At 48.9% G+C, this 6,000-nt stretch overlaps 1 protein-coding gene across 1 annotated transcript in view; it reads right to left on the reverse strand.

Annotated features, from left to right (window-relative positions):
- RHBDL2 (rhomboid like 2) overlaps positions 1–5,135 on the reverse strand; it is a 50,265-nt gene extending 45,130 nt beyond the window's left edge. Inside the window, exon 1 of the mRNA XM_027608853.2 lies at positions 4,910–5,135. The gene's annotated coding sequence lies outside the window, so the exon portion shown is untranslated. The remainder of the gene's footprint in view (positions 1–4,909) is intronic.
- Positions 5,136–6,000: the final 865 nt, after the last annotated feature.

Raw genomic sequence — 6,000 nt, forward strand, 5'->3', positions numbered from 1 at the left:
TGCTTTTAGATATGTTTTCATCTAAGCCTTGGAATTACAGATGTAGTTTGTTCAGTTTTTGGAAAATGTCTGCCATGTAATCCAATTGTCAAAGCCAGTGCTCACTGTCCAACCAATTAGCCAAAGCAGAATAATTTTCTGTCTGTAAGAAAAATCCACCTTCATTTTTTAAAATTTCTATAAATGAGTTTATCTATATCCCCATGACAACCAGTTCAGGTCCCAATTAATTCTACAATACACAGATAAAGAGCTAAGGCACTTCAATTAAAGTAGATTAGGATAATGGTTAAGAGCACAAATTCTAGAGGGGAGGTTCTGGAGTTCAAGTCCTGATTCTGCCACTTAATAGCTCTGTGACCTTGGACAGCCTATTAAACCTCTGGTTGCTGGGGTGCCTGGCTGGCTGAGTCAGTAGAGTATGTGCTCTCAAATCTCAGGGTCATGAGTTTAAGACCCACATTGGGTGTACAGCTTACTTAAAAAATAATAATAAAATAAAAAGAAAATAAATTCTAAGAGTCTGCAGTAAGGTACCACACCTTCAGTTTATCTTATCTGATCTCTCAGGAACAAAGCATTCTCCAGTTGTCCTTCTGGTTTTTATAGCCCCGAGCAATGCACCATAGAAAGATTCAGGACAAATCTAGCAGAGCTAAAGAAGGGAAATAATGAAAGTAGAGTTAGGGACTCCTGGCTGGTTCAGCAGTGGAGCATGCAACTCGTAACCTAGGGTCTTGAGTACAAGCTGCACGTTGGGAATGAAGCCCACAAAGACAGAAAGAGAGAGAGTGAGGGAGGAAGGAAGGAAAGAAGGAAGGAAGGAAGGAAAGAGTTCACAAGGAGAACTTAAAAGAATACAGTCAGGGGGCGCCTGGGTGGCTCAGTTGGTTAAGCGACTGCCTTCGGCTCAGGTCATGATCCTGGAGTCCCGGGATCGAGTCCCGCATCGGGCTCCCTGCTCAGCGGGGAGTCTGCTTCTCCCTCTGACCCTCCTTCCTCTCATGCTCTCCATCTCTCATTCTCTCTCTCTCAAATAAATAAATAAATAAAATCTTAAAAAAAAAAAAAAGAATTGTTTGACAATAAAACATTAAAAAAAAAAAAAAAGAATACAGTCAGGGGCGCCTGGGTGGCTCAGTTGGTTTTAAGTGTCCGACTCTTGATTGCAGCTCAGGTCTTTTATTTTTTACAGATTTTACTTATTTATTTGACAGAGAGAGAGAGAGAGACAACGAGAGAGGGAACACAAGCAGGGGGAGCAGGGGGAGCAGGAGAGGGAGAAGCAGGCTTCCCGCCGAGCAGGGAGCCCAATGCGGGGCTCGATCCCAGGACCCTGGGATCACGACCCAAGCGGAAGGCAGACGCCCAATGACTGAGCCACCCAGGCGCCCTGCAGCTCAGGTCTTGATCTCAGGGTCATGAGTTCAAGTTCCACACTGAGCTCCATGCTGGCTGTGGAGCCTACTTAAAAATAATAATAATAAAATCTAAAAAAAAAAAAAATCTAGTCAGATTGCTTTCAGGAAGGAATACCTGTGGCATCTGAGGGCCTGGAAACTGATTCTCTGAAAGCTATGCACGTCCATATACCCCCAGTTCCATATTCAACGCAAACTCCCAGGGCACATTCTGAGCCAAACATAATTCCTGGTGCGGTGCCCCCCCCCCCCCCGCAACTCCATCTCTCTCCTTTATATAACAGAGCACAAATCAGCAAGCAGAATATCCCAGAATTTGCTCCGGATTATACAAATGTAAATCACTTGTAAAAAAAAAAAAAAAAGAATAGATGAGCAGTCACCCAGCATACAGCTGAGGACAAAGCACAGTAGATCAGGACACACGGCAAGTTAGGAGGCCCTTCATGAACCATTATGAAGTCCTAAAACGGAAGTCCTAACCCAGGTCCTAAAGAGGAAGGTTCATTTCCTCAGACAGAGAGGAACCCTGTCAGACCTAGAGATCTTGGTGCCATTTCCCTGACCCCCATGCATCAGCCACACTTCTGAAATACAAGTCAGATGGTGTCCTCCTTTTGCTAAATCCCTTCAATGGTTACCCAATACACTTGGTGTAAAATCTAGTTGCCTTAACAAGGCTCACGGTCTGAGGCCTGCCTATTTGTCCTGCATTCTTCCACAGACACTCTACACTTAAGCCATACTGAGTCCCTAGCAATTCCAGCTCCAGCCCTCCACTAGGCCTTTTCATGAGCATCTCTCTCGGCTAGAATAGCTTCCTTCTCCAATTTGTTCTCCTAGCGAACTTTTCTTTTTTTGTAAGATTTCATTTATTTATTTGAGAGAGCAAACGGGGAGGGGCAAGGGGAGAGGTAGAGAGAGAGAGAATCTCCAGACTCCAAGCTAAGCATGGAGCCCAACGGAGGGCTCAATCCCACAGCCCTCAGATCATGACCTGAGCAGAAACCCAGAGCTGGACACTGAATCTGACTGAGCCACCCAGGCGCCCCTCTCCTGGTAAACTTCTAACACCCCCCCTCAAGACTGTCCTAAACACCTCCTCTGCAAAGCCTTACAAGCATCTTCCATGAGCCTGCCATTAGCTAGGCCCTGGATCCAGTAGAGAACAAGGCAGATATGGTGGAATTAAAATGCCCCTCATAGTTCCCTCTGCTACCTCTGGTCCCGTCTAGGGTACCATGTCTTCTTTGTATTATCGCCATCTCCTCCACAAGGCTGTGTGGGTCTTGAGGATAGGACTTCTGTTTCATTCATCTATGAATCCCTATGAGGGAGCCCACGGAATGCATAAAAAAATGTTTGTTGGACCCACTTGCTCACGAAGGATTCATCGAACAATCCTGTATTAGGGTCATACAAGGTGCTGGTTACACAACTGTGAACACACAGACATGGTCCCTTTCCTCTTGACCAACAGAGCACTTGATTGAATGAATGATGGGTGAATAAGTGAATGAATTAATGAATCGGGAAGGAGTGTGCTCCTCCCCATGGGGATGAAGCAGCCCAGAGCAGGAGATATATAGGAAGTGAGAAGCTGGTTTCTAGGCAGTTGGGAGAATGATGATGTCCTTTTGTTCTTGCTGATACACAGGAACTGGAAAGACAGCAAGGAGTTGAACAAAGAGCATGGAGTCTAGGGTCTGACCTAGACTTGAACTCTGGATCCACTGCTTACTAGCCATGTGACCTGAGGCAATCCCTTAGCCTTAGCCTGTTTGTATCTCCATTTCCTCATCTGTAAAATGGGGATAATAATATCATAACAGGGTTATGATTCAATGAGATAATGCATTTAAAAGCCCCTAGCCTGAGGCCAGGCAGAGTTGGTTTTAGGAATTGGTACTTCCCATCCCTTGCTCAGTGTGAGTGCAAATTCAGAAACACCACAGGAGAGCCTCTCGGAACTTCATCTCCCTCCCCTGGACTCCTGGCCCTGGTCGGTTGTTCAGACCCACGATCCAGCCCCACCCCCACGCCTTCTGAGCCTTCTTCTCCCCTCTCCACTTCTCCCTTCCCTACTATTCTGGGTTTAACACCTTTGCCTAATTGCTTTCAAGACCAGGGGCGGTCTTTTTTTTTTTTTTTTCAAGATTTTATTTATTTATTTGAGAGGGAGAGAATGAGAGATAGAGAGCATGAGAGGAAAGAGGGTCAGAGGGAGAAGCAGACTCCCTGCCGAACAGGGAGCCCGATGAGGGACTCGATCCCAGGACTCCAGGATCATGACCTGAGCCGAAGGCAGTCGCTTAACCAACTGAGCCACCCAGGCGCCCAGGGGCGGTCTTGAGATCTCCCTTCCCTACTATTCTGGGTTTACACCTTTGCCTAATTGCTTTCAAGACCAGGGGCGGTCTTATAGATCTTTACAAGCCTATAGAGCGGGGGAGGTGGCGGGAGGAGGGGCGCGGCAGGACGGGCTGAAGAAGAAGGGAAAGAGTAAGAGCACTGGTGTTTATTGAAGATGACATGCATCCCTCGTATCATCTTCACAGCAACTCCATTTTACAGATGAGGAAACCGGGGCTCAGGAAGTGAACAGGACAGGTGGGATAGTTGTCCAAGTGTCCGGACAACTCCAAGATAATCTTACCCTAGGCCACACGGCCCACCAGCTTATAATTATTAAATATGTGTGAAATAAAGGTCAGTTTCCCTATTCCCAGGAAGAGCAGAGATTGTGTGCCCCCTCCCCCAGAGTGAGGAATAAACAAGTGAATAATAACAAACGAATGAGTGAAATCTCTGATACCCGTACCAGGAAGGAAGAAACGACTCTGAGGGAGGGGCCTACCAGGAAGAAGCCGAGAGAATGTCTTCCCTGGCTGTGGTCTCCAGTGCGGGGCAGGGGAGAGGTCGGCCAACACAGGAGGGCTAGGAACTGGCTCAGCTGGGGGGGGTGGGGCGGGGAAAGTTGGGGGACAAAGGTAGGGAGGGGTTTTGGTTATCGTGGAAAATGGGATGAAGGGCGAGAAGGCCAGTGATTGACCAGGGCTGGGAAGGAGAACGGCATTACCTGGTCCCCCCACCATGTCCCTGGGGGAGAAGCCAGAGACAGCCCGCCACTCCTGACTCAGCTTGCTACTTTTATTTTTTTTTAACGCTTATTTATTTATTTATTTATTTACGTAATCTCTACACCCAACCTAGGGCTCGAACTCACGATCCCCCAGATCAAGAGTCCCATGCTCCTTCGACTGAGCCAGCCAGACGCCCCTCAACATGCTACTTTTAAAATGTTGCAGGATCCCAAGCGGCCATCCTGAAGACTAGTCCGGAAGGAAGGTTGCCAGGAGCGACCCAGGACCGGCTGCTTCCCGCTCGAGCCCCGAGCCTCTGGCTTTTCTACCCGGGGGCGCTTCCTGCCCCGCCCCCTTCTCCCCAGGGAGGGCCGCCCTCGGCAGGTCCCAGCTCCCGCCGCTTACCTCGCGAGGCCCTCGTCGTCCCAGCCGGGACAGGTTGCCCACCGCGCTCCAGGCTTTCTGCGCCGAGGGGCTGCTTCTGTTGCCCTGAAGTTCCCGCCCTGCCAGGAACTCTTCCGTCCTTCCCCAAACTAAAATCGTCCCAACAGGTTCCCAGGCGCCCGGCCCAGGGGGAGGGAGCCTGATGAAATCCCCTCCCCGCCTTGACACCCGGCCTGGGCCGGGCGAGGCAGCTCTGCAGTCTCACTCCTGGGCTGGCCCAGGATGAATGAGTCCTCCCCTCCGCCTGCCTGGGTCTGAGCCAGGGAGCCTGGGACAGTCTCTGATCTTTCTTTCTCTGTGGCCCCGGCACTGAACTCCATTCTTCCTCCAAGTCCTACCTTCCTCCCTACGTCTGAGTCTTCTTCCTTCCCGGCTCAGCGCCCTGGGGAAAGATCTCAGCAGAGCGGTCTCTGTCACTCTGCCTTTGTTGGTGCTGGGGTGGGAAGCCAGATGTGGCACTGGACACCAGAGTGGAGTGACTTGGTGACCCTCGGCAGAGATTTAGTCACAAGCCCCCTGGGTTCTATCAAACGGGTTCTACCTTGGCCCCTCGTGAAATAGCTTTACCAGTTTCTGATTATTAATTCAAAGCATTTTGAGAATAATTCCCCTGGGGAGGGTTGATATGCCCTTAAGTACTTTTTGTAAATTAATAATGCTCATTTAGGATTTGTACATCAGTTGCTTGTGAACCTTGTTAATGTGAATCAGTACCTACAAAATCTCAGTTATGGGACTTTTTTTTTTTAGATTTTATGTATTTATCTGAGAGAGAGAGCATGAGCAGGAGGGAGAAGCAGACTCTCTACTGTGCAGGGAGCCCAGTGCAGGTCTTGATCCCAGGACTCTGGGATCATGGCCTGAGCCAAAGGCAGACACTTAACCGACTGAGCCACCCAGGCGCCCATGAGATTTTCTTTTTTTTAAGATTTTATTTTTAAGTAATCTTAAAATTTTAAGCCCCTGACATGGGGCTCAAACCCACAACCTTGACATCAAGGGTTGCATGCTCTGCCAACTGAGCCAGCCTGGTGCCCCTTGGTTCTGAGATA

This window comes from Zalophus californianus, chromosome 4 (assembly GCF_009762305.2).
Source record: "Zalophus californianus isolate mZalCal1 chromosome 4, mZalCal1.pri.v2, whole genome shotgun sequence".
NCBI classification, from domain to species: domain Eukaryota; kingdom Metazoa; phylum Chordata; class Mammalia; order Carnivora; family Otariidae; genus Zalophus; species Zalophus californianus.